At 29.9% G+C, this 27237-nt stretch overlaps 1 protein-coding gene and 1 pseudogene across 1 annotated transcript in view; both read right to left on the minus strand.

Annotated features, from left to right (window-relative positions):
• The window catches only part of LOC113365683 (cdc42 homolog), a 9890-nt gene extending 9573 nt beyond the window's left edge, over window positions 1–317 (minus strand). The window contains exon 1 of the mRNA XM_026607198.1: window positions 297–317. The gene's annotated coding sequence lies outside the window, so the exon portion shown is untranslated. The remainder of the gene's footprint in view (window positions 1–296) is intronic.
• Window positions 318–1467: 1150 nt separating this feature from the next.
• Window positions 1468–27035, minus strand: LOC113365679 (annotated as a pseudogene).
• Window positions 27036–27237: the final 202 nt, after the last annotated feature.

The raw sequence follows: 27237 nt of genomic DNA on the forward strand, positions 1-27237 counted from the left end.
AACTTATGCCTGTTGTATTTTGCTTTACTTTACTAAATTATTTAAATACAAAAGAATATTTCTACTGATTAAAAAAATAAGAACTATATTTTACCTAAAGATTTTAACTGAAGTAATTATGTTTATTAAATTATTAGTAAAAAAAAATGTAATTCAGAAATTGTAATTGCCAAAAAGCAACTAATATAGGGTACACTATTATAAAAATTATAGACTATTATATATGATATAAATTATTGAAGCAATTATATTGGTTGGAAATAACAAAGGTGATATTGTTATTTTACTGTAGATACTTTATTTATTCTTTCTGAATTTCTTATATTGATGAAAAAAACTGCAGTTTCCAATACGTAAATAGCTTATGCTAAGAATATAAATGGAAGGCCATTAAAAAGTATAGGATAGGATATTAAAAAAAATTGAACTTAAATTGTAGATGTGGGTACAGGACAACGTTTGTCGGGACATCTAGTATATATATATATATATATATATATATATATATATACATATACACATATATATATATATATATATATATATATATATATATTATTATTTTTTATTTATAGATTTTCTGCTAAAGATCAGTTAAAGCGTCACTCCTTAATACACTCTGGTGAAAAGCCCTATCAGTGTAATTTTTGTTCAAAATCCTTTAATCGTGCTAGCACCCTGGCAGTTCATAAAAAAATACACACAGGACAACGAGACCATATTTGTAATGTATGTGGGAAAGGTTTTATACAATCACATTGTTTAGCTGCACATATGAATACTCATAAGAAAGGCGAAACGAATAAAACAGGTAAATGAAAGCTAGGTCATTATGATATTTGTGTATATATATATATATATATATATATATATATATATATATATATATATATTATTGGATATGTTTTAGATCTGCCATCATCTGTGGATAAAATTAATGTGGCTGAAACTATTGTGAGACTTGTGTTTGATAATAAACAAATTGAAGATGTTAAAGCATTAGTTGATATAAATGAAATAGTTATAGAACCAGATATGCATATAGCGTTATGAATGAGAAAAAAATGTTTGTACAGTATTTTTATTGTTTTGTATTAATTTAATAAAAATTATTATAAAATTGCTAATTTATTTAGTTCACTAGCAAATTGATATTTCAAACAAAATTGTATAAATATTGTAATTAAAAATATATATTAAAAGATAATTTATTACTCAAGGTAATTATGAAACAACAGTTTTATATAATTTATAAATCAATTTACAAAGAAAAATGGAAAAAAATCTGATATTTATATTTAATTATCTATTAAGGATAAATAATAAATGCAATATTAAAATTCATTTATAGTTTTAACAATATTAAAAGCATCTTCAAATTGAGGTATAAAATTGATGTATAAATATATTTAATAACAAAATACCTTGCAAAAGTAATTGAAAAGCCTCTTATATAATATGAAAGTATCGTGCCAGTGTTTTACTCAGTCTTATTGGCTTCCTGAGCTTCAAATTTAGGATATTTTTGTTCCACATCTTTCCATGAAGTTTTGCTTTGCGATAAATCTCTTACGACGTCGGCAATTTCAGACAACTAGATAGAGGAAACAAAGTAATAAATTTACTCTATATATATAAATAGAGGAATACTTACAGGTACTCTAACTTGTCCCATGCTGTCCCTTTCTCGTAAAGTTACACTGTCTGTAGTCAACGTATCAAAATCAATAGTAATTCCTATAAAGAATATATTAAGACTGTAATTATTAAGTTTAAATATGAAAACATTTATATAAATTTGAATTTAAAATTTGAACCTGTATTGTTAGTGTTCAATATTGATATAAGAATATAACAAGCAAATTAAGGAAAAATTATAAGTACAAATCATATCATTTAAATTGTTTGAATAAGATGAAAATCTCGAATTATCTCAATCATGGAGTGAAAATTTAGAAAAATTTTGAATGGTTTAATTAATTAAAACTAAAATGAAGTGTAAATTCCATACTATACAGAACATAAAAGTTAATACCAATAATATAATTAATAATTTCTTTTTATTACCGTATGGAATAGCAATTTCATCAGTCCTAGCATATCTCCTGCCGATGGAGCCCGAGGAATCATCAACTTTATGAGATACATCCACCCTTGTCAGGGCGCTCGCTGAAAACACAAAGAAATATCACAATCAATTTTAATTCTAAATGACTTGGTTTTATCTATAATTTATCATACGTACATAATTGTTTAACGTAAGGCACAAACTGTGCATTGCTACTTAAAGGAAGAACGGAGCACTTTAAGGGGGCGATGCACGCTGGCAGTGATAAGTAGCTTCTTTGTTCATCACCTTCTCGGGTGTTGAAATTATGCTCGAAGAGGGAGTACATTATTCGACCAATACCTAGAAAAAGAAACAAACATATATATATATATATATATATATATATATATATATATATCTACGTATATATAAAAATGAGTCGGGTTTTCCTCCCTGACGACAAACTCCAGAACGCACGAACCGATTTCGACAATTTTGCATTCGTTGGAAAGGTCTCGGGCACCGCAAGGTTTATAGCTAAGAAAATTAGTGGTAAATGGCATCGTGCCCTAATGTAAATTGCTGGAACTTCACGCACCGTAAATAAAAATTCGAGTAAAGACGTTAGTGAGAATTATCAGAATTATGCTTGCAATTAAGTCAACGAGCAATTCTTGCCGCAAAGAATAATGATGTACACGCACGAATTTCACCATTCAATCAAAAGTTGCTGGCGATTTGGTGACATACCAATGATTCCGACTGGTCTTCCGTTTGACTTCGAACGATTGCAATTTCCTGTTCGCCTTGCGTTCGCAATGACAATTAACAAGTCGCAAGGCCAATAGCTTAGTGTTTGCGGGATAAATTCCAAATAGATTATTTAGAAAATCATTGTTTTTCACATGGGCAGTTACACGTTGCCTGTTCACGAGTTGGAAAACCATCCGCTTTGTGTGTGTTAACGTCAGACCAAAAAATAAAAAATATGGTTTACCAAAAAGCACTTCAATGAAACGGATGATTTGCAGATTCACTTTCATTTACTTAGAGAAGTTCAACTAAAGAACACTTCATGTTTGTAATCGAAATAAATTCATTACTGTTGTATGATAAAATCACATTTTTCCTTTTCAAATATAAAACAAACAAAAAATTTCTTTATCTTTCTCATGGAACCATCTGGTGGCGAAACGGAGTTCGTCGGGTTTGCTACTATATATATATATATATATATATATATATATATATATATATATATGTATACATATATATGTCTATAAATATTTACCAAATGATGGTTCAATGACAGAAGGCACGATATCCTCAACATGCACCGTTTTCGTTTCACTTTTAACCGAAACCATGTCTTTTGTAAGTGTTATTTCACTTGATGATGGTAAAGCAACTGTGTGTCCACTGAAAATATTTATTAAACATATAGAATATATATATTGTAATTTTGTATATACAGTAGACCTCTAATTATCCGAACTCCAATTATACGAACTCCGACTATCCGAATTGCCGATTATCCGAATCACTTTCAAAAAAAAAATTGTCCAAAAAAAGTCTAAGTGCGCTATTATTCTTCCACCAGCGAAGCCAGCGCAGGCACATTGTTTGTTTTGATTTGACCGAGATGTTTACAAAACAATGATTTTTATTTCTAAACTTGTACATAAGTACATTTTATTTTTATTTAAAATATGTGAAAATGTCACGTTTCTTTCATTTAATTCAATAAAAAAATAGTGCAATATCAAAACGTAACTTTTTTTCTTTCCAATGGCAATTTTTTTAAAAAAAACTCCGAATATTTGATTATCCGAATATTTGATTATCCGAATCGGACCCGGTCCCCATTAATTCAGATAATTGGAGTTCTACTGTATGTTAATTGTTATCCATAATGTAAAATAATTGTATTTTTAAGCCCTCTTGGAAGAAATCTGTGGGCTATATATTTAAAATATAAATAAGAAAATACTACACAACCTTATAAAGTTATTATCAAATCCTATTTACCCGTTTGCGAGATTCTTTTCCATTGTCCTGAGTTCATCCAGACTTAAATTAGCCAAAAGATCTGTTATAGCTTTTGCATCTTTCTTGAAAGTTTTGCCTAATACTGATTTGTTAGGTACGGCTTCCACAACCTAAAAGAAAAATGATACATGAAATTGATAAATTACATATAAACAAAGCAAGGAATAATGTTATGATAACAGAATTCTAAATGGTGCAGTTATCATAAGATTCTTACTTGCTTGTTTATAAGTAAAACATTATAATTTTCATAATTTCACTACCAGCATAAAAGAGCATTGCCATGACAACGCAATTTTATGAACTCTGTTACGGCAGAATTGCCCCATAAATGTATCAATTTCATGTTTATCTTACCTCAACACTTTTAGGTTGTGGTAAAGTCTTCTCGGCAGCCAGTTTAACACCGGTGGCTTTGTAATGTTGTGTCAGATCGTATGCAGATCTATCGGCACAACCAACACACTCCACCCAACCCTGAAATGAAATGGCACATTAAATTTAATACACAATACCAATACAAAATCCATTTCCTACTTACATAACTTGTGAGACACTCAGCATCCCAGCAATCGCATGCATAATGTGCCATTTCATTTCCCATATGTTGCCTGAACCTCAATCTGGTTGGATCGATACCAAGTTTATGCAAAAATTGTTGTATGCGAGCCATGAAGTAACCCAAAGTCTCATTGGCAACTAAACCCTGAGATTAAAGACAGATGAATAACATTTTGTAAGTACAAAAACTCAGTAGTTCCATTATTATTACTAACCTTTTTGACAGCTTCCCCGATTTTAACTCTTTCAGCACTCTTTCCATCCATCTGATTGCAAGCCGAGTACAAGACCATTTCAACTTCTGCAACATCGGAGAATTTTGGATGAGACTTATCGTTGGGGTCACAGAAATGTTCAATTTCAGCCATGGTGAATTCTCTGACACGGATCAGACCACTTCTGGGTGATATCTCATTCCGGAAAGCATTACCTGGGAAGAAAAAAAGTATTATTTTTAAACTTCTGGTGGATTTTTCGCTTTCTTTCAAATATTACCTAAAAATCAAAAACATATTCATGATTATGAATAAGAAAAGTGTAATATCTACAATATTATTGCCGAAAACCAGCTGAGATGTGCCAGAAATTAAAATAATATAAGATACAGTATATGTTGGCAGATGCAATTATATAATTCAATTTGATAAACTAGCTGTAAGTGGAATTCTGTCTTAAGGCAATTAAGGCATCGTGCCTTAAGGCAAATTGCTGGAACTTCCCGTACCAAAAATTATTTTTTTAAAAACGATTGACATTTTTAGAAAAAAATTACTTCGAAAAAATAAGATTTTTGAGAAACTGTAAATTGGACAAAAAAATACTTTTTCTTGAAAAAAAAAATTTTTTTTTTAAAAAATTTAAAAAAAAAAAATTTTTTTAAATTTATTTTTGAAAAAATAATGTTTTCTTTATTTTGGCATATTTTGGAAGATCTGAACTTTTTTTCAAAGCAATCGTACTGCTTTAACTGCATAGAGACAAAATGTCAAAGCAGTTAAGCGCCGCGTCGCCGTCTAACGAATAAACATTGGTACGGAACCCATAGGAATGCAAACAAAATTTATACTTATTGTTAAAATCTCTATAAAAATATCTGATAATTTGATGTGCATATGTCTAATGATCATTTTTGGCCGCCAAATGGCTCATTTTTTTTTACTTTTTTCGTTAGATCTCCGAAACCGCTAGACCTGCCTTCATGAAAATTTGATCAATTCTTTATTTAGTCAATACAAATAAAATGTTTTTTGAATTATTAAAATCGGACGCTCCGTTCTCTTAAAAACTGAGTTACCATTTTCGGCACTTTTTGCCCCGTATCTTTGGAACGGCTGGACCTGCCTTCGCCAAAAACTAATCAGCACGTCTCCTTATCAATACGAATCGAATGCTTTTTGAATTATTCAAATCGGTTGATCCGTGTTCCCGAAATCGTCGACGAAAATTTGTATCCGCACATACACACACACACGTACATACATACATACACACACACACACACACACACATACATCCATTTTTTCTAAGGTATGCCAAAATGTTCAGAAACCTCTGAAACGTAAATTTATATAAAAATTTTCATTTTCGATTTTTTTGCGATTACTATAACTTGCCCTACGGGAAGGTAAAAATACGTCTCAAATTGCGTATACATTATTTTTTTAAACTTATGCATGTTGTATTGTGCTTTACTTTACTAGATTATTTAAATACAAAAGAATATTTCTACTTGTTGAACAAATAAGAACTAGATTTAATGAATTAATTCACCGATTTCTTTCAAATATTACCTATTTGTGCAGCCGCAAATGGCAACTTTCCCTGATTAAATTCCAAAAGGCGCTTGAAGTTTACAAAAATGCCTTGAGCGGTTTCTGGTCTCAAAAAACTGCAAAAAAAATTATTGTTTTGCACTGAGTGCTATTCCAATACTTATTATATATGTATTTTATTTTTGTACCCTTTAACCAGGCCAGTAGGTCCAATTTGGGTTCCAAACATCAGATTGAATTCAATCGGTTCTGATAGAGGATTTTGGGTAAGTGGACTTTTGATGTCGAATTTTTTCATAACTGCTGCCATTTCGTTGGAGGTCATTCCGTCCAACTAAGGAAAAAAAGATTGATATAAAAACAAGGATTATTATATGTATTTCTATTTTTGAAGTAAAACTTCTAATGCTATATCCAAACGTGCGGAATGGGGAAAGAGACGAAAGGAGAATTTTCTAAAATATTGGTAAATTATCTGTAAATGCTGGAGTCGTTGGAAGTCGTCCAAAAGCATCCTAGGTTGTCTGAAAACAACCTAAATCGTCTGAAAACGTCCAAGGTCGTCTGGAATCACCCTAGATTATCTGACAACGACCTAGATCATCTGAAAACATCGAAAATTGCCTGAAAACTTCCTAAATGTTATAAAAACGTCGGAAATCATCTGAAAAGATCCTAGATTGTCAGAAAACAACCTAGTTTGTCTGAAAGCATCCTAGGTTATCTTAAAACAACTTAGATCGTATGAAAACGTCGAAAGTCACCCCAAAACGTTCTAGATGGTCTTAAATCGTCGAAAAACATCCTAGATTGCCATAAAATGTCCTAGGCCATCTGGAACCATAAACCGGGTTATCTGGAACCATAAACCGGATTATCTGGAAATGACCTAGATTTTCTGAAAACGTCGGAAGTCATCTAAAAATGTTCTAGGCAGTCTGAAAGCATCCTAGGTTATCTGAAAATGATCTAGATCGCTTTAAAGCATATTACATTTTCAAAAAATGACCTGAATCGTCTGAAAACCTAATAGATTGCCTAAAAACGTCAGAAGTTATCGGAAAACATTCTATGCCGTCTGAAACCATCTTAGGTTGTCAGAAAACGTTCTAGATCATCTGAAAATGTTCTAGATGGTCTAAGAACGTCGGAAGTCATCTAAAAACGTTCTGGGCAGTCTGAAAATATTCTAGGTTATCTGAAAACGATCTAGATCGTCTGAAAGCATCCAAAGGTTGTAAGAAAATGACCTGAATCGTCTTAAAACGTAATAGATTGTCTAAAAACGTCGGAAGTCTTCTGAAAAAGTCTTAAAAGGAGAACCCGCGCGTTGCTCGTCTCGGATTTTGATGAAACTTGGCACAATGGTAGATTTGATGCCCAAACTGACTGTGGTAAAATATTAGAGGCCTATGAAAAGCGGTTTAATTATAAAAATTAATTAAAGTTTGCATTGTAGCAGCGCGCGGCATGCATAGCTTGCGATGTTTTTCCTTATCAACAGCAGATTGGCCGAGTGGCTATCGTCGTGGAATTCTAATTTTTGCTCCGGGGTTCAATTCCCGATTCAGATGTATTTTTTTTATTTTTTTTATTTGGTATTTATAATTTCACGTGTAAATAATATCAAAATTTATTTGATTTTTCAATTAATTTTATATTTTTCGCTAAATATTCTATAATAAAGTCCTCCGTAATACCGGTAAATTTTTATTTTGATATTACTTATGAAACTTACGATCATATAAATGTTAAGTGATTCCTGAAACATTATTATTTTGTATTAATATCAGCAATAATACGGAAAAAGAGATATAATTTATTTCCATGTAAAAACTATATTCAAATTTACTATTATGAGGATGATACTTTGTACGTTTGACCAGCCCAAGAAATTAATATTAATATAAAAAATCCTTTTCGACCTATGACTTGAAAACATTAATAAAATTTATTCACTGCAGCACAATCTCCACGATCCCCACAATTGTAAATTTGAATATAGTTTTTACATGGAAATAAATTATATCTCTTTTTCCGTATTATTGCTGATATTAATACAAAATAATAATGTTTCAGGAATCACTTAACATTTATATGATCGTAAGTTTCATAAGTAATATCAAAATAAAAATTTACCGGTATTACGGAGGACTTTATTATAGAATATTTAGCGAAAAATATAAAATTAATTGAAAAATCAAATAAATTTTGATATTATTTACACGTGAAATTATAAATACCAAATAAAAAAAATAAAAAAAATACATCTGAATCGGGAATTGAACCCCGGAGCAAAAATTAGAATTCCACGACGATAGCCACTCGGCCAATCTGCTGTTGATAAGGAAAAACATCGCAAGCTATGCATGCCGCGCGCTGCTACAATGCAAACTTTAATTAATTTTTATAATTAAACCGCTTTTCATAGGCCTCTAATATTTTACCACAGTCAGTTTGGGCATCAAATCTACCATTGTGCCAAGTTTCATCAAAATCCGAGACGAGCAACGCGCGGGTTCTCCTTTTTAGGCCGTCTGAAAACATTCGAGGTTGTCTAAAAACGATCTAGACCGTTTGAAAAGATTCTAGGTTGTCAGAAAATACCCTAGATCGTCTGAAAACGCCCTAGATCATTGGAAGTCGTCTGAAAATGTCTTAGGCCTCCTGGAACCATCTTAGCTGAAAAGATTCTAGATTGTTGAAAGTCGTCTGAAAAGAACCTAGATCGTCTGAAAATGTCAGAAGTGGCCTGAAAACGTCCTAGATTGAAGGAAGTCGTCTGAAAATGTCCAAAACCATTTGGAATCATCCTAAGTTGTCTAAACACCAACTTGATCCTATACACAATAACTAGATCGTTTGAAAACTAACTAGATCTAGAAAAACTAACTGAGAAATAAATAACTAGATCCTCTGAAAACGACCTAGATCCAAGGTTTTTTGAAAACCTACAATATTTGGAAACATCCTAGGTTGTCTAAAAATTAACTAGATCGTCTAAGAACTACCTAGATCGTTCGAAAACTAACAAGATCGTCTGAAAACTAATAAGATCGTCTGAAAACTAAGTAGATCGTCTGAAAAAGATCTAGATCGTGCGAAAACGTCCTAAATTTTCTGAAAACCTATAACGTCCGGAAACATACTAGATTGCCTAAAAATGACCTAGATCCTCTAAAAACTAACTAGATCATCTAAAAACGACCCAGATCGTTCAAAAACTAACAAGATCGTCTGAAAACGTTCTAGATTGTCTAAAAATGTTGCAAATGGCCTGAAAATTATACAAATTATTCAGAAATTTTGTAAATTATCTAAAAATATTGTAAAATATTTACAAATATAAGAAATTGACCGAAAATTATGTAAATCATCTAAAAATATTGCAAATTATCTAAAAATGTTATCAATTGCCTGAAAATTATGTACATCTTCTTAGAATATTGTAGAATAAAAAAATCTAACTGGAAATAGTACAGATGCAGCAATTTCCAAAAAAAAATTTGAAAGAAAACTGAAACATTTCGAATCTTCTTTATATTAGAATATTTGTCTTAACTATGATAATTAAAAGATGCGATTAATTGAGAATTATTAGTTCACCAAAAATAAAAATTACAAAGTTTAATTTCTCCTGCAAAAAGTGATTCCACGTGCTGCATTTTTTTATATAATAATTTATCAAAACTTAACTCAGTTACAATAAATGCATCAGTAATCATTGAAATTGTACTTGATGGTTACAATTAAAATTTATAAAATAAAAAAAAACACAAATTGTATTTTGTACAAGTCAAAAAAGTTCGAAAATGACCATAGCAATGTTTGCATTAAATCATTTAATTAATAATGATCAATTTAAATTATTTTGTCACTATATATAAAAAATCTAAAATGTTTATCGATCGTTTATAATTATTACCTTAACTACGATATCAGTGCACTCCGCCTTAACAGCATCTGTAACCTTAGGATCACTCGAAACCTTTTCCAAATGAGCCTTGATCAGATGATCCAATCTGAAACATTCGCCAGTTTTCAAATCCTTCACCATCAAATCTGCAAAACGATCCACGTGTCCGGAAGCCCTGAAAAAGAATATTATAAAAATAAATGATTGATGAAAAATGATAATTTTTTGCTTTATGGGTTTGTAAGGGTCTATTACTTGAGTACAGTTTCTGGTGTCAGGACAGAACAATCTACTTCCAGCATTTGTTCTTCCAGGACGAAGAATTGGCGCCAGGCTGCCAGCATGTTGGCTTTGAGGGCGCAACCCATTGGGCCGAAGTCGTATTGACCTAAAAAAAAAAAAAAAAATTGAAATTTAATAACATAGAATCTGAAGAGAAAAAGATAAAGAAATAAAAAAAGATATAAAAAATAGATGTATATTAAAGATCTAACAAAACTCGAATTGTACAAGTATATTAATATAGAATCAAGAGATACCAATAAAATGTGGCATTTTATGCCTAAAAATGTAAATTTTTGGCATATTTGTGAGAAAACATATCAATTTTAGGAATGGTCTTCATAGTAAACATATCTTAGTATAACATACCACCAGTATTTAAATATTCTAAGATGTCCAAAATTATTTCAAAAAACATTTTTTATATTCATGCTGCTGTCAATGCATTGTTCTTATAAAATTTTAAATATCTCAAATATTCGTTAAATAACTCACTATATATAGTATTTGTTTTTATGGAATCCATATTAAAAGAGAACATACTGAAATTCTAACACCCAAAAATATCCAAAACTATTTTTAATAAAATCTGAAACTTTCAACTCTTCACTTGACTTTAATTGGACAAACTCTCCTTCGTTAAAATGTATCTTCTTCGTAAAAATGTGAATATCAAAAATATTTGCGAGAAAACATATTAGTTTTAGTATTTGTATCTTTAGTAGACATTATGAAGTATAATATATTGAAATTACAACATTGTGAAAGAATCCTAAACTATTTAAAAAAAAATCAAACTTTTCTCTTTCACCTTGCACTTACATATATTGCTGCAAATGCATTTTTCTTGTAAAATTCTAAATATCTCAAATATTTGTTAGATAACTATCAGTTACATTATTTTTTTGTAATATAAGACATATTAAAGTATAACATACTAAAATTCCAACATTGTAAAATGTACAAAACTATTTTAAATAAAATTTCTTTCCTATCTTATTTCCTAAAAATATCAGAAATATTTGTGAGATAAAATATTACTGGGAAATGAATTCTAAGTAAAAATACTGTTCTTTTCTTTGAATTCAAGAAAAAAAATTCAAGAATCTGATAAAGCTGCAAAATATAAATACAAATCAAAAAACAAGAAAATATTAAAATCAAATTATTTTTTTTGAAATTTCATAGAAAATAAAATAATAATACAAATTTTAATTTTAATCTTTCAAGAGTAAAGTGAATTCTTTCAATTATAATTATTAATTGAATAAAAAATGCACAAATGTAATATTCTATGTGCTTTCTTTAAAGTTTTTGAAAAATTATGAAAAGAAATACAAATTATTCTTTGAGAAATAAACAAAGACTTTTTGGTTCACAAACATAAAATGTTAGTGTATATATACATAATTTAAATGTTCAATAATAAAATCATAAATTATTCCTTAAAAATGAAATTGTATTCAGAAATCTCCCATAATCAGTTCTAACTAAATTCATGTATGAGTATAATATAAAGCTTAATAATATTTGTATATAAGTATATATAAAGCTTAATATTATTTATTTGTATATATAAACTTTAAATTGTTAACTCGTTTTTTTTTAATCTTTAATACTCATTTTAAACCGAAATAACCGGCATTTCAAATCCACAATTTAATTTATTAGATCAAGAACATTAAAGGCATATAAAATCCATAAAAATATCATAAATAATATTAAAAATCTACTAAGTCATATATTCAATCATATTTTCCTTTTTCCAATGACTCATGCAAAATATATTTTTTACTATAACTAATTGATAACCATAATATAAATATTTAACAAAAATCAAATTTGCAAATTGCTTTCAGATGATATAATTCTCAGATTAGAAATTAAAACAATAATGTTATTGCAAATTCAAAATTAAATAAATGAGCCATATCATAAAATAACAAATGTGAGTAATTTCACAAAACAAATAAATAAATTAAACAAGTGCAGAATTAATAATACAACTGATACTAGGCATAGGAATATTTAAGATATCACAATTACCTGATTTTATTTGAATGCTTTCGCTATATAATAATAATAATGATAAATGATATAGGATTGTTTTGTGAATATTTCCGCAATATAATAATCTCATGATTTTTAATTATGTGTTATCGTTTGATAATAATATAATATTATATTATAATCGGAACGCGTAACTTGTTATGTCAACTCTTAAATCTCCTAAGAGAAATGTTTACGAATAATTAGTGCAATTCGAGCAGAGGTTCTAAAATCGAAAGAAAAAGATTTTATATAATATATATTTAACACTAATCAAAACTTAACGAGTCCTATGAGTTTTGGCTTTATACATGGCAACCCAGATGGTTGTCCTATCTTTAAGGACCACAACTAGTGTGAAATTTTAAAAAAATCGAATTTTCAATTTTTTCATATTTCGATAGATTATTGGGGGGCTAATTTGTAATTTGGACAAAAAATTAGCCCCCCCCCCCTCTCCCGCCAAATATCACGTATATTTTTGTTACGAGAATAAATTGTAAAATATTTGATTTTTTTGACAATGTTTGAATTTAAAAAGGAAAATCAGGTAAAAAATAAATACACGTGATATCTTACTGTACCCCTCCCCCCCGCGTAATATTTTGTAATATTTTGTCAAATTCTTCTGAGGACCTCACGTGATTAATGGACGCCCATCAAGATTTATAATGTATAACCGTTATGCTTCAAAAAATAAAAATTATCAAAAATTTAAAAATCTAATTTCGTCAAAAATTATCTTTAAGGCACGATGTCATGCTCCACTAGTTATTTTGTTAATAAGAAAATTATGATATAAGAAAACTTTTACGAGAGTTGTATAATGATATTGCTTGAACTGACAAAACGTCAATGATCAAAATGAACAATGCATTAAAAAAATAATTAGTGGTGTGTGGCATCGTGCCTTAAGGCAAATTGCTGGAATTTTCCGTACCGTAAGTTCCAAATCTTGGTGCGGAATTGAATTGAACGGAACCCAAAAAAAATTACACAAAATCTGTACACATTATTAAAATCTCTAAAAAATATCTGATAATTTGATGTACATACGTCCAATAAACATTTTTGACCGCCAAATGGCATTTTTTTAACTTATTTTTATTGAGAGTCCATAACCGCTGGGCCTGTCTTTTCAAAAATATAATCAGTTCTTCATTTTGTCCACATAAGTAAAATGTTTTTTGAATTATTCCAATCGGACGCTCCGTTGTTCTCTTAAAAACTGAGTTACCATTTTTGGCACTTTTTGCCCAGTGTCTTCGAAACGGCTAGACCTGCCTATGGCAAAAACTAATCAGCACGTCTCCTTAACAACAGCAATCGAATGTTTTTTGAATAAATCAGTGGAACCGTGTTCCTGATATCGGCGACAAAAAATTTTGTATCCGCACACGCGCACACACACATACACATATACACACACATACATCAATTTTTTCTATGGTATGCCAAAATATTCAGAAACCTCTGAAACGTAAAGATATTAAAAATTTTCATTTTCGATTGTTTTGCGATTACTATAACTTACCCTACGGGAAGTTAATTATTGAGTCCCATATTAAAAAAGTCTTCGATTTTTTAAAAGAAATCCGATCTTACTTAGTTGCGCACCTAAGATACGAGTAAAATGGCTAACATCTTATAGTTAAAGTTAACATATAATTCATAAAATTCAAAGATCTAAGAGATCCATGAATGTCACATAAGGCAATGAAGTCAGGAAAAAAAAATATCTTTTTTTTTCTATTGTTTCAACAGCAATCAGAACTCTTACATGTTCTCTAAGCTGTTTGTTGAAGACTTATGACCTAACATATTTTTATGAGATGCAACCCATGGGTTTACCATTCTCCTATCTGTGGGGTTTATATAATCTCTTATGTCTAATTTTATTTATTTATTTATTTATTAATTTTACAAGCCGTCGGTATAATAATATTATAATAAGGCTTAAGTCAATATTTTATAGGTTTAATATAATTTATATAATTATTAGCTATTTTATTATTTATTATTTAATTTATTTACTGTAAACTTATTTATATTTAATTAATTATAATTATTTTTAAATATAACTAGTTTGTTTGTTGCAAGTATTTTTAAAAATTTAATAAGTATTTTAATAAGCTTTACAATACTTTTACAATATAAATATTTTATTTAACAAATTTTATGTTATTTTATGATATTTTAATAAATTTAAGTGTCTTATTTTATTGTAATCATTATTATTATTATTATTAATATTATCATTATCATTTTTATTATTATTGTTAAATATTTTTACAAAATAATTTTTTTTCTTTTACAAATGTTTAAGTATTTTGATGAAGGAAATATTTTGTTTCACAATTTTTTAAGTGTTTTTAAAATATAAGTTTTTGGTCAACTAATTATTAAGTAATTAAGTAAGTAATAGTTATCATATGATTGAATGATGCAGCTATGTCCACGGTCCACGAAGGACGATTTCGACTAGAAATTATATTGTGATCTATAACCCCAAGTAAAAAATTGACATCAAAGTTGCCTGGTGGCAAAAAGGAAATATGGTGTAAAAAATTCTAGTAAAGATCAAAATACCACAAAATTGAAAGTAAAACTTTATATATCCTTTACATAAAATAAAGATCTTCAAGAATCTCACGAAACCATCAACCCTCAGTATCGTCCCAAAATACCTGGCAAGTGTGTCCACTATCCATTAAGTTTGAGAAGTGCAAAACAAAATAAAACGAAATATCTGCACCGAGCGCACGTCCGTAAATGTTTTCCCATAATTAATCGAATCATTAGATTATAATTCCAAACAGAAATTTCGATACAAATTTCCGAAGAGAGAGCGAGAGAGAGACGAGAGTCCACAAGATATGAGACAGAATCGTGCGACACAAAGGCGGCTCTCGTCTTGTATAAAAGGAGCCCGGGTCGCTACGAACGCGTTAGTTCGAAGACGCCATTTAAACAAGTAATAAATATATTGATTTGGTGTTTTTTGAAATTTATTATTTAGTAGTTCGCGATGATGAAGAATAAGTTCACGACGACATTGTTGCTTCTTTTGCTCATGATGGCTTTGGTAAGTGTAAAATTTGTTTTTTTTATAAAAATGAATACTTTTATCAGTTTATTTGTTATAATTTAACATATTAAAATAATTATTTATATCATAGAATTTTATATTATATTATATACATATATTTGTCATTTTGTACTTTATTTCTAGTGTTTGATATTTTAATATTTCTTGTGTTTGATATATTTTTAATTTTTTTTTTCAAATTAAAGAAAACTTTGAAACGCGTGTACAAAATTTAAACTTTTTAAAAATACATAATTTTTTTTAATTACGAGGGTATTCCAAAAATCCTATTTTTTCCATATTTTCAAAGCGTGACTATTTAAAAATAAGTGTTCGAGAGATTTTTTTGAAGTTAAAATTATTCTACCGTGATGATCCTCTTCTGTTTCTTTCCTTTAAACGAGATTTTCTCAAAACTTTCTTTTACAAAACGATGTCCTCGATTTCTCAATTTCTACCGGACCTATTTAAAGCCTACCGGATACTTAAAATTTTCGGGGCCTAATTTTCAACTTTTATTTTTACTATTTAAAAAAAATCGAGAAACTCAAAAAATTGGTAAGAAATCGATCCCTTTTTTTCAAACAGTCTATATTTTGTCAAAAATTCATTTTTTAACTCAATCTCAGAACGATATCATTCCAATTTAATAATCTTTAATAATCAAATGTGAATCATAAATCAATCAATTTATCTCCAGAACATTAACAATCGTCATTTCATTTCGAATTCCCGTATAGTCACAGTCCAAACGCATTTGCAAATAATTCTGTGCGACATTTTCACTTATACTGTGCTTAGCCTGGCGGCATTTTCACATTTTTCAATTACACAGAGGCAGGTCCAGCTGTTTCAGAGATTTAAAGCAAAGAGTGCAGAGTAGAAATCGAGTTTTCGCGATCGCGCAGCATCCGATTTGAATGGTTCAAAGAACATTCAATTCGTAATGATGGGGAGAAGTGATAATTAGTTTTTGGCAAAGGCAGGTGGAGCCGTTATGGAGATAAAGAGATAAATGTGCAAAAAATGCTAGTTTTTGAGGCAACGGAGTATCCGATTTAAACAACTTTCTGCTTATGTTGAAGAAATGATTGTTTTTCGGAGAAAAAATATATATCAATTTTGTTTTTTATTCCCAATTTTTTTTTTTTTTTTAATATCGAAAATAATTCGGATTTTCAAAATTTTAATTTGGTACGGGAAGTTCCAGCAATTTGAATTCACCAGTTGAAATCTGTTTAGGATTGCGCTTAAAAAATTTTGCTCTATTCTACTAATTGGTCAGTATAATTTGGCATTAATGGATCAAAAATTGTTTTTAATTTATTTTGTTTGAAATATTACGACTGAGTACAGTTTAATAAGAAAGATGCATTTTAATAAAATTTGTAACAATATCTGTGAATCTTATAATATAAAAACAAATATATATAAATAAATTTATTCATAGTACTAAATATTTGTACAGCAGTAATTAAATTTGCAATCCAAATAAAATATAAGTAATTCATGGATATTTCTGCTTTCTGCTTGTAAATATTTCATTGATCTTCATTACGTTTTCTATTATGAACAGTCACCTTGTGTCTCTTCAAGCTGTTCGAATGTGCAAAATCCTTATTGCATGTATCACATTTGAAAGGGCGTTCGCCTGTATGAATACGCATGTGCCTCTTCAAATCACGCGATTGTAAAAAAGTCTTATTGCATATTACACATTTAAAAGAACGCTCTTTGGTATGAGTGACCATGTGTGTTTTCATATCACCTTTTTGTGAAAATGTCTTATTGCATATTTTGCATTTGAAAGGTCGTTCTCCTGTATGAATAAGCATATGTTTTGTCAAAGCGTTTTTATCTTTCCATGTCTTATGACAGATTTTGCATTCGATAGGGCGTTCTGTGCTATGAGTGAGCATGTGCTGTTGCAAACTTGATGAATGTTTAAATGTCTTATCGCATACATTGCATTTATTGTTTTCATTTTTGCCATTTCTAGGTATGTGGTCAACCATGTGCTCTTTCGAATAATTAGATTCTGAAAATGATCTATTATCAATTTCATATTCACAATCGGGTGTCTCAATTACCTCCTGTTTGATTTCTTCTTCAATAGTTATTTCGGAATTCATAAATCTTTCCCGACAAGTTTCATCATCTTCTAAACATGATTCAGACTTAACAATATCGTCAAGATCAACACTTTCATTTTCAAGTTTTATGTCTTCTATTGAAAGTTCTAGTGGCTCAATTTTAATTTTCTGATCATCATCAACCATGTGCTCTTTCGAATAATTAGATTCTGAAAATGATCTATTATCAATTTCATATTCACAATCGGCTGACTCATTTACCTCCTGTTTGAGTTCTTCTTCAATAGTTATTTCGGAATTCATAAATCTTTCCAGGCAAGTTTCATCATCTTCTAAACATGATTCAGACTTAACAATACCTTCAAAATCAACACATTCATTTTCAAGTTTTATGTCTTCTATTGAAAGTTCTAGTGGCTCAATTTTAATTTTCTGATCATCCATAATTGTTTCTTCAGACATTTTCACTGCGTATGGTATCCTTTTCAAATATCTCAAATATTATAATGAATCTAAATATACTTGCATTTGTCGTAGAAAATCTTCCAGCTGTTTATTCCAAATTACATTAACACTTTACATTACACGGTTATAGTCGTTCCGAATTCAAGTTGACATTTCGAGCATAGAGTATCTTTTGATAAAGACGCGTTCAGAAGGATTCTTAGTTAGGGGACATATTGTAGTCGCAAATTTGGCGCTAGTGAGCCGATGAAAACGTATTGTCAAATGTTTTATGCTGGTGACTAAGAAACGTCCCTAGATAAATAAGCATAAAAACTGACGGAAACGTCAGTGTTATTAATTTTCCGTAGGGTAAGTTATAGTAATAGCAAAAAAATCGAAAATCAAAATCTTTATATATCTTTACGTTTCAGAGGTTTCTGAATATTTTGGCATACCTTAGAAAAAATGGATGATGTGTGTGTGTGTATATGTGTTCGGATACAAATTTTCGGCGATGATTTCGCGAACACGGATGAAGCGATTTGAATAATTCAAAAAACATTCGATTCGTATTGATAAGGAGACGTGCTGATTAGTTTTTGACAAAGGCAGATCCAGCCGCTTCGAAAATATGGGGCAAAAAGTGCCAAAAACGGTAACTCAGTTTATAAAAGAACGGAGCGTCCGATTTGAATAATTCAAAAAACATTTTACTTGTATTAACAAGATGAAGAACTGATTAAATTTTTGGGAAAGGCAGGTCTAGCAGTTATGGACTCTCAATAAAAATAAGTTAAAAAAAATGCCATTTGGCGGTCAAAAATGTTTATTGGACATTTGTACATCAAATTATCAGGTGTACATATCGGAGGTATGAAAAGCAAAGGGTGTAAAAACGATTATGCAGTTTTTGAGAGAAAGGATCATCCGATTAGATTAATTCAGAAAACATTCTGAGTGAGCAGACGGTGTGCAAAAAATGCATTTACAAAAAATTTAGTAATTTTGAAATTTTTCAAAAAAAAATCCAAATTTCAAAAAATTCAAATTTTCGAAATATTTTAACATTTTCAAAAAAAAACTAAATTTTAAAAAATTTCAAAAAATATAAAAACTAAAGAAAACGATTTTGAGAACATTTCTAAATTATCAAAAATATCTAATTTAAAAAAATGGATTCTTGTAAATGTACTCATAAGTTGTTCATAAAATACGCTTGTCAACACAAGTAGAAAATTTTTTAGATCATTCAAATCCGATACTCTTTGCTCCGTATTTCCGTAACGACTGGACCTGCCTTTGCCAAAAACTAATCAGCACATTTCCCTATCAATAGGAATCGAATGTTTTTTAAACCATTCAAATCTGTTGATCCGTGCGCCCGAAGACGTGGACGAAAAAATGCGGACATTCAAAACTCACACACACACACACACATCTATTTAGTTTCTGAGATATGCACCTTAAAAATGTTCAGAAACCTTCAGAACGTCGAGAAATGCAAAAAATTTCATTTTCGATTCTCGGCCCATTACTATAACTACCCTACGGGAAGTTAATAAATTAATAATGATTCTAACTTTGCACTTCAGTTTATACTTAGAAATATTAGACAATGTTCTTTATTTTTAATCCGATTGATTAAATTTTGTTTATTTATTTTTTTATAAAATAAAAATAATGAAAGTTACAATAATTATAATAATATATTAGAAAACATTTGATATTCCTCGAATATTTCATTACGGTACGGGAAGTTCCAGCAATTTGCCTTAAGGCACGATGGCATACACCCCACAAGTTTATTTTTCTTTTTTTTTTATAAATTACAATCTGTCTAAATAGAAAGACATTGAGTAATTAGTTTGACAAATAACATATTAAATTTTAAAAGGAAAACTCAGTGGTTCAACTTTTATTAGTGTACTAAATTATAATTTAATTTTGGTATAATAAAGTAACAAAAAAGAAACTCAAATATACATACAATTATAAACAAAGTACATTACACAGACTATATATACACATACATACACACACCTATTTTAAATAGTATGGTAGAACAATTTATTACCGATTAATGTGTTAGATCTATTAATTGTATTTTTTTTAATCTTATATTATGTGTGATGTTGTAAAGACTTGCAATCAGTTCGTTTGGATGGTTATTTTTTAATTTTACACGTAACTATGACTTATATCTGTATCCATCGGTAAAAAAATGCATTGGAAACCATATGTCGCACATCCAAAACAGACAACTATTCTTTGTTTTGTTGACCTATGTTAATCTTATATATAAAAATGAAGCTCTCTTTCAAATGTCCGAATAAAACTCGAAAACGGCTGAATCGATTTGGCCAGTCGTAGTCTTGAAAAATTCGTGCCAATCCAGAGAAAGTCCAAAAGGTGAGAAATTATTTCAAATCCGCGTAGAAACTTTACATTTTTAATTTGAAAATGTTTGTTGAAGCGTAATGTAAATAAAACAATGGACGGTGGCAATTTCGTGAAATGTCAAACGCTTTTGACAGATGATGTTCAATTACGTTTAATAGGATGTTTGACGCAAATATTATTTATTTATGATAAATTTGTAGTAAGTAGTTTTGTTTGTAGTTTTATTTATATACAAAAACGTTAGTAAACGGGCCGCAAGTGTTACTAGAAACTGAAAATATCAACTTTTTTGATATGTTAATATGAAAATGCACTTTTTGGCATATTTTTCTCAAACACGGTGCTCTGAAAGATCTCATTTGTATAATTATATACTCATTGGTATTTATAAAACATTTAGTAGGTTATATTATCTTTCATTTATCTTATTTAAATTCAGAACCTAAATTTGGTATCGATCAAATGGACACTTTGTCGAATAACATTTTTACAGTTTTAATTTCCCATAATTTATCGCAGAATAGATAGTAATATATGAAGGTCCGGGATTAAAAGGTCCACCACCGATGTGCCAAAAATCAGTAAAGTTAAGCATTGTTTAACAACAATATTTGAAAGTAGAGGAAAAAAGATGTATAGCCAGCTACAAACTTGATTTGAAAACGATAATCTTTGAAATGGGGGAGATAAACGGTAATCTTTGAAAATCAATAATAAAAGTATTTTCTTCCGTTGGTAGTTTTAGTATTAGTTAAAAATGTAATTATTTTGTAAAATACATTTAAAATTATAATAAGGTTTTAAACCTATTGCCACCTGCCCGTTACAAGTTACCCCGCATATAGGATAAAAAGGTCTAGATAACAAATTTTTGGAAGACATTAAAAAAGCACATTTCTACAATAATGAAGTAGAAGTCAGTTTACTAAAGTAGTCAGATAATTGTTCGTTTGATATGTCTTATTTGTTGTGATAAAATTGTTATGGTTTTCACAATATAGTTTATATTTGCTCAAAGTCAAATTGGACCTTTGTGTCTCGCCCTGCTCTACGTATATACTTTTTATTAAATTCACTTTAATTCATTGAATGTTACTTGAAACTTTTCAAAAAGCAGGTCAAAGAAGAAATACTTAATTCATTTTCTATCTCTCTTCGCAGAAATTGAAAATTTTGTGTAAGCTCAGTAGTATTATTTACAATTATACACAAAATCCAGAATCCAAAAAAAATCTGCAAAACTAGAAACGTAATTAATAAGCCGAAAGACCAAAAAAGACTCGGATTGGATTATACGATGTTTTCTATAGAAAGTGTATAAAACTTGCAGTTTGATTGCATTGACAAAATATAGACAAACTAATGGGGTTTATTTATTATATTTTTATAATACCTAATTGTATACAGCATTCAAACAACACATCCTTATGCACTTAAAGTATTAATATTTTTGATTCTCTAGAAATGGCTTAGAATACACCCTATTTAGCAAAACAACGTTTGCCGGGTCAGCTAGTAATAAAATAAATATCTTATCATTTTTTCCTTCCAGTTGAGCTTAGACAGTACCCAGGCCCGGCGCTCTCGACGCCACCGCCATCCCCTGCGCAAACTGCTCCAAAAACAAGACTACGCCTCCTCCGCCAGCGTCGAATCCGGCAGCGTCGAATCATCCGAATCGGGAGAACTACAACCAAAATACCGAACCAAGAAATACAGTCGACTAAATCGCCAAACTACCAACTTATCGTCCAAGGAAACCACCGACTCCATGGAGGTCACATCTACTATTAACACTACCATAACAACTGCAGGGACAACCACCACGACGGCAACCACACCAGTATCTAGTACTCCGGGGAAAGAGATTAATACAATCCGAACAAGAACAAATTTGGTGACTATGATAAATGACACACCCAAGGGTTTACCAGAACCTAACGAGCCCTCGAGTATATACGCAGACACTTTGTATTACAAAAAGAAGCCCTCGGCTTTCAAAAACAACGCCATTTACTTCGAAGTAGGCCCGGAGTACACCTTCGACAAACGTATGGACGTGGATGAGGTCAAGTTGCATCTGTACAACCCCAAAATGAAAAAACCCAAAAAGTTCAATCCCAGGGTTTTGGATTTGCATTACCAATCGAGAGGTGATCGTTTAAACACAACATCTGTAACCAAGCCTTTGCCTTATTCCTTCGAGAGAAAACAACTTTTGCTGAATATGGAGAGGAACGCCAATAAAAATGATAAAAGGAAGGTGCACGGATTTAGAGTTGTTCCGGATAACAAGAATTTTGTATGAAATTGGCATTAGTTCGGTTTACTTAGACTCTGTGAGTACTTAAATTTACATTTCATCAAACTTGATGTTCTCATAGTAATAATTAATAGATATACAGTGTAGGTAAATAAGTATAAATAGGTAGCAAACACGGCCGCTTTCACGTTACATTAATTTTAATTCGTTCAGCATATCATAGATGTCGCCACCAACAGTAGCACGTAAATTTACCCTTAGGTTCAATTCTAGATAAGATTTATACAAATATATAATACCGAAAAGATAAAACTGATTAATTTGTCTAAATGAAAAGGGAATAAAATATATTTCAATAAAATCACAAATATGTTGTAAAAAATATATTGGTACTAGAACGTTTAAGGGGCACAATTAGTGTGAAATTTTCAAAAAATCTAATTTTCAATTTTTCCATATTTTGATAGGTTATACCTTTAAAAATAACATACCAAAATTTTAAATCGATATCTATTTTGAGTCACAGCCATTTAAAGAGTATATATATATATATATATATATATATATATATATATATATAGTGTAGTATATAGTATAACGATCATTTTATCTTTAAACGCGTTTTTCCCGAAACAGCATTTTCCGAAATTGCTGCAGCGATTACTCAAAAACAAATTATCCGATCACTATCGATTTATTTTTTACATATTCTATATATAGTTCTCCGTAAAATAAACTATCGATTTTTTGATCGGATCAAAAATCGAATTTTGGCAGTCCGAAAACGACCAAAATTTTGGGTGAAATTCGACTTTTTTTTTAAAACGCGGTCATTCTGTCAATTTTTGATTTTTTTTCTTTATCGTAGTTCATTTTACAGACAATATTATCTACTTTATCGAGATTTTTTTTTTATTTCATCCACGTAGAAGGCCGGAATCACTGCAGCAGTGAAGGGCCTTTTTTCGCGCCGTTGGAAATCGACGATAAATTAAAAAATATTTAATTTTTTTCTTCAAAAATTTTACTATGCATTCTTAAAACATGTGTAAATATATTCTTAGAATTTTAAAATGATTGATAAAGTTTTTTTTAATATAAATTCCCAAAAATCACAATTTTTTAGGCAGTTACACTAGTTGTGCCCATTAAAGTACGTGTACTATATTCAGAGAAACTATAAATTTGAAGCACACTAGCACCATCTGTGATATGCTGAAAACACTCATACATAATAAAGCGCTTTTACAGTCAACCCTCCGATAACTTAGTTTTATTTTATACCTTAGTTTCAATTTTACAGCCCATAATTATAGATTTTACAATAAGTTTAGATAAACATGCAATTTTTCCTATCATAGCTGAGTACAACGATTTCGACATAATAAAAAATCAAATAAAATGTTTCTTGAATCATTCAAATCGGACGCACCGTTCTCTCAAAAACTGAATTACCACGTTTGGCACATTTGCCCCGTATCTTCGAAACGATTGGAACTGACTTTCTCAAAAACTAATCAGCACGTCTCTCTATCAATAGAAATAGATTGGTTATTGAATCAGAGTCAAATCGGTTGATCCGTGCGCCCGAAATCGTCGACTAGAAATTGTAACCACACACACACAAACACACAGATACATCATTTTTAACACACAGATACATCACTTTTAACTTAAATTTTTGCATTACATCACGTTTCGAAGGTTTCTGAACATTTTGGCATACCCCAGAAAAAATGGATGTGTGTGTGTGTATGTATGTATAAATACAATTTTTCGTCCACGTTTTCGGGCGCATAGATCAACCAATTTGAATGGTTCAAAAAACATTCGATTCCTATTGATAGGGAGATGTGCTGATTAGTTTTTAGCAAAGGCAGGTCCAGCAGTTACGGAGATAAAGAGCAAGGAGTGCAGAAAATACAAATCGAGTTTCTGAGAGAACGGAGTGTCCGATTTGATTGATCCAAAAAAACATTCGATTCGTAATGATGAGGAGAAGTGTTGATTAGTTTTTGGCAAAGGCAGGTCCAGCCGTTTTGGAGTTACAGAGCAAAATGTGCAAAAAATGGCAGTTTTTGATAGAACTAGGCATCCGATTTGAATGATTCAAAAAAACTTTCTGCGAAAATAATTATTAATATCGAAAATAATTCAGATTTTCAAAATGTTAATTCGGTACGGGAAGTTCCAGCAATATCCGGCCTCAAGGCACGATGCCATACGCCACAAGTTTTCAATTTCATTTTAGATTTTTTTGTGATTACTATTAACATTTTAATGCGTCAAATATTTTAACGTAACTTTTTGATTTTGAGCACAGTTGTTTAGTTTACGATACCTGAATATAATTTTAAAGTATGCATTATTTAATTGTTTTATGATGTAAATTGTTATTTTCAATAAATTCAACGTTTTTTTTTATATTACGTCGAGAAAGGCTTATGGACAAAAAAACCAACTGAACAATAGTAAAATTAAATATAAAATGAGTACGGAAAGTTCTTTCTATTAGAAAACTTTAAGCAACAAACCTCAGAAAACCTATGAATATCATTTAACAGAACTAATGAATGAAACTTCCATTTATCGATTGTTATTACACAATATAAAATCTAGTAGCAATCAGTCCCTTTGCTACAAAATTGTTTTCCATAGAACTGCTATACGAGCCAGCAAGCCACCCTACACATATTTAATGATTTTCCATTCATTATCGATAAGAATCTATTTTAAAATTACCAAATCTAATGTACCAAAGCTCACAATAACAAATTAGAATTCTCAGTAATTTTATTCAAACTGATAAATATTGAAACAAATGTCATTAGTCTATAGACGACACTCATAGTAAAAGACTTAAAATAATTCAAAGAAAAATTTTGAATGATAGAATCCTAAGCTTAATAAATCATTTTCCCTTCGTTTATATTTATTAGCTTACACAACAATTTTTTAATTTTGTTGGGCTAAATAAAAAAAAAAATTCACCGTACCTCATTCTATTTTATATTTTTTCAACTAATTTTTACTGTGCATAGTTTAAGTTTAAATTACTTTAAGCAACAAGTATCTCTAAGCATTACTTTTAATTATTATAAATAAAAAGGTGACGGTTCCAAAAAAAAAAATATTATCATAAGTCAAAAAGCCACTTACCAGCAATGCCTCCATAAATAGCAAACGACTGATCATAAAAAGAATCTTCTTTTCAACAAATCTTCCATTTTAGAACGATCAAATGTTGCTACTTGTGGTTGTAGACTCAATTCCTTTTCTTCAAGGGCTTTCTTGCGTGTTAACAATTCCACTACAGCTTTTTTGACATCTATTTGAGGTGCTCCACTTGATTTTAGCTCGCGCACCAAATCACCCTTGGGGAAAAGAAATCAGATAAATATTAAAAAAACTGATGTATGTATAGTATTTATATTAGATTTAGTTTTATGTAAGATATGCAAATAAATGTTAAAACAATGTGTGGCTATTATTACTTGTTCTTTGACGCTGGCTCGCAAAGGTGCCAGAATTTCTTCAGCTTTAGGATCCATGATTTGTTGTAGTAGTTGCAATTTGATTTGTCTGTGCTGCTTTTTGGAGCCCCACTGTGGTTTGGCTTGTGTGGAAAAATATAGTAAACCTGATGGGGTTTGTTTTATTCTATTTGTTGCAAATGATAGTATCCGAGTTAGTCTTGAAAGAATTACCATCAAAAGGCTTGGGGGAAAGAAATCTGGAACAAATAATAAGATAAATGTCAAACTGGAACAAATAATAAGATAAATGTAATACAGAATTTTGTGCTGGGTTAGCTGCACATAATACAATATATAGAATATGTCAAATCTAAATAGAATTTTGTATGACATATTTGTCGGTTTCTTTAGTTAGGTTATATTTCAACAAATGTTTAATACAAGTTTCACAATAAAATAATACCTTAAATGTGAATTATGTTAGTAACAGCTGTTAGATGCACTTGTACACAATTATTTTCATTACACAAAGCCTTTCTTTTGCAACAAACACATATGCAATTTGAAAGTAAAATTGTGCAACGCGGTGAGGAAGATAATGTGCCTTAAGTTAGGCACGTGTCAAAAACAATTTTAATTATTAAATTGCAAAATAGAGTGATTATACATAAACGGGATGCATTATTTTAATATATATTAGTTAAAATATAAATATCTTCAATATTATTACTAATAACTTACATATTATTTCTAATTTATGTTCAATTCAAATCTACCGCCATTTTATTTGA

Source organism: Ctenocephalides felis, unplaced genomic scaffold, assembly GCF_003426905.1.
Source record: "Ctenocephalides felis isolate EL2017-DRISC unplaced genomic scaffold, ASM342690v1 CF-g0.4_SCAFFOLD_01170, whole genome shotgun sequence".
Classification (NCBI taxonomy): domain Eukaryota; kingdom Metazoa; phylum Arthropoda; class Insecta; order Siphonaptera; family Pulicidae; genus Ctenocephalides; species Ctenocephalides felis.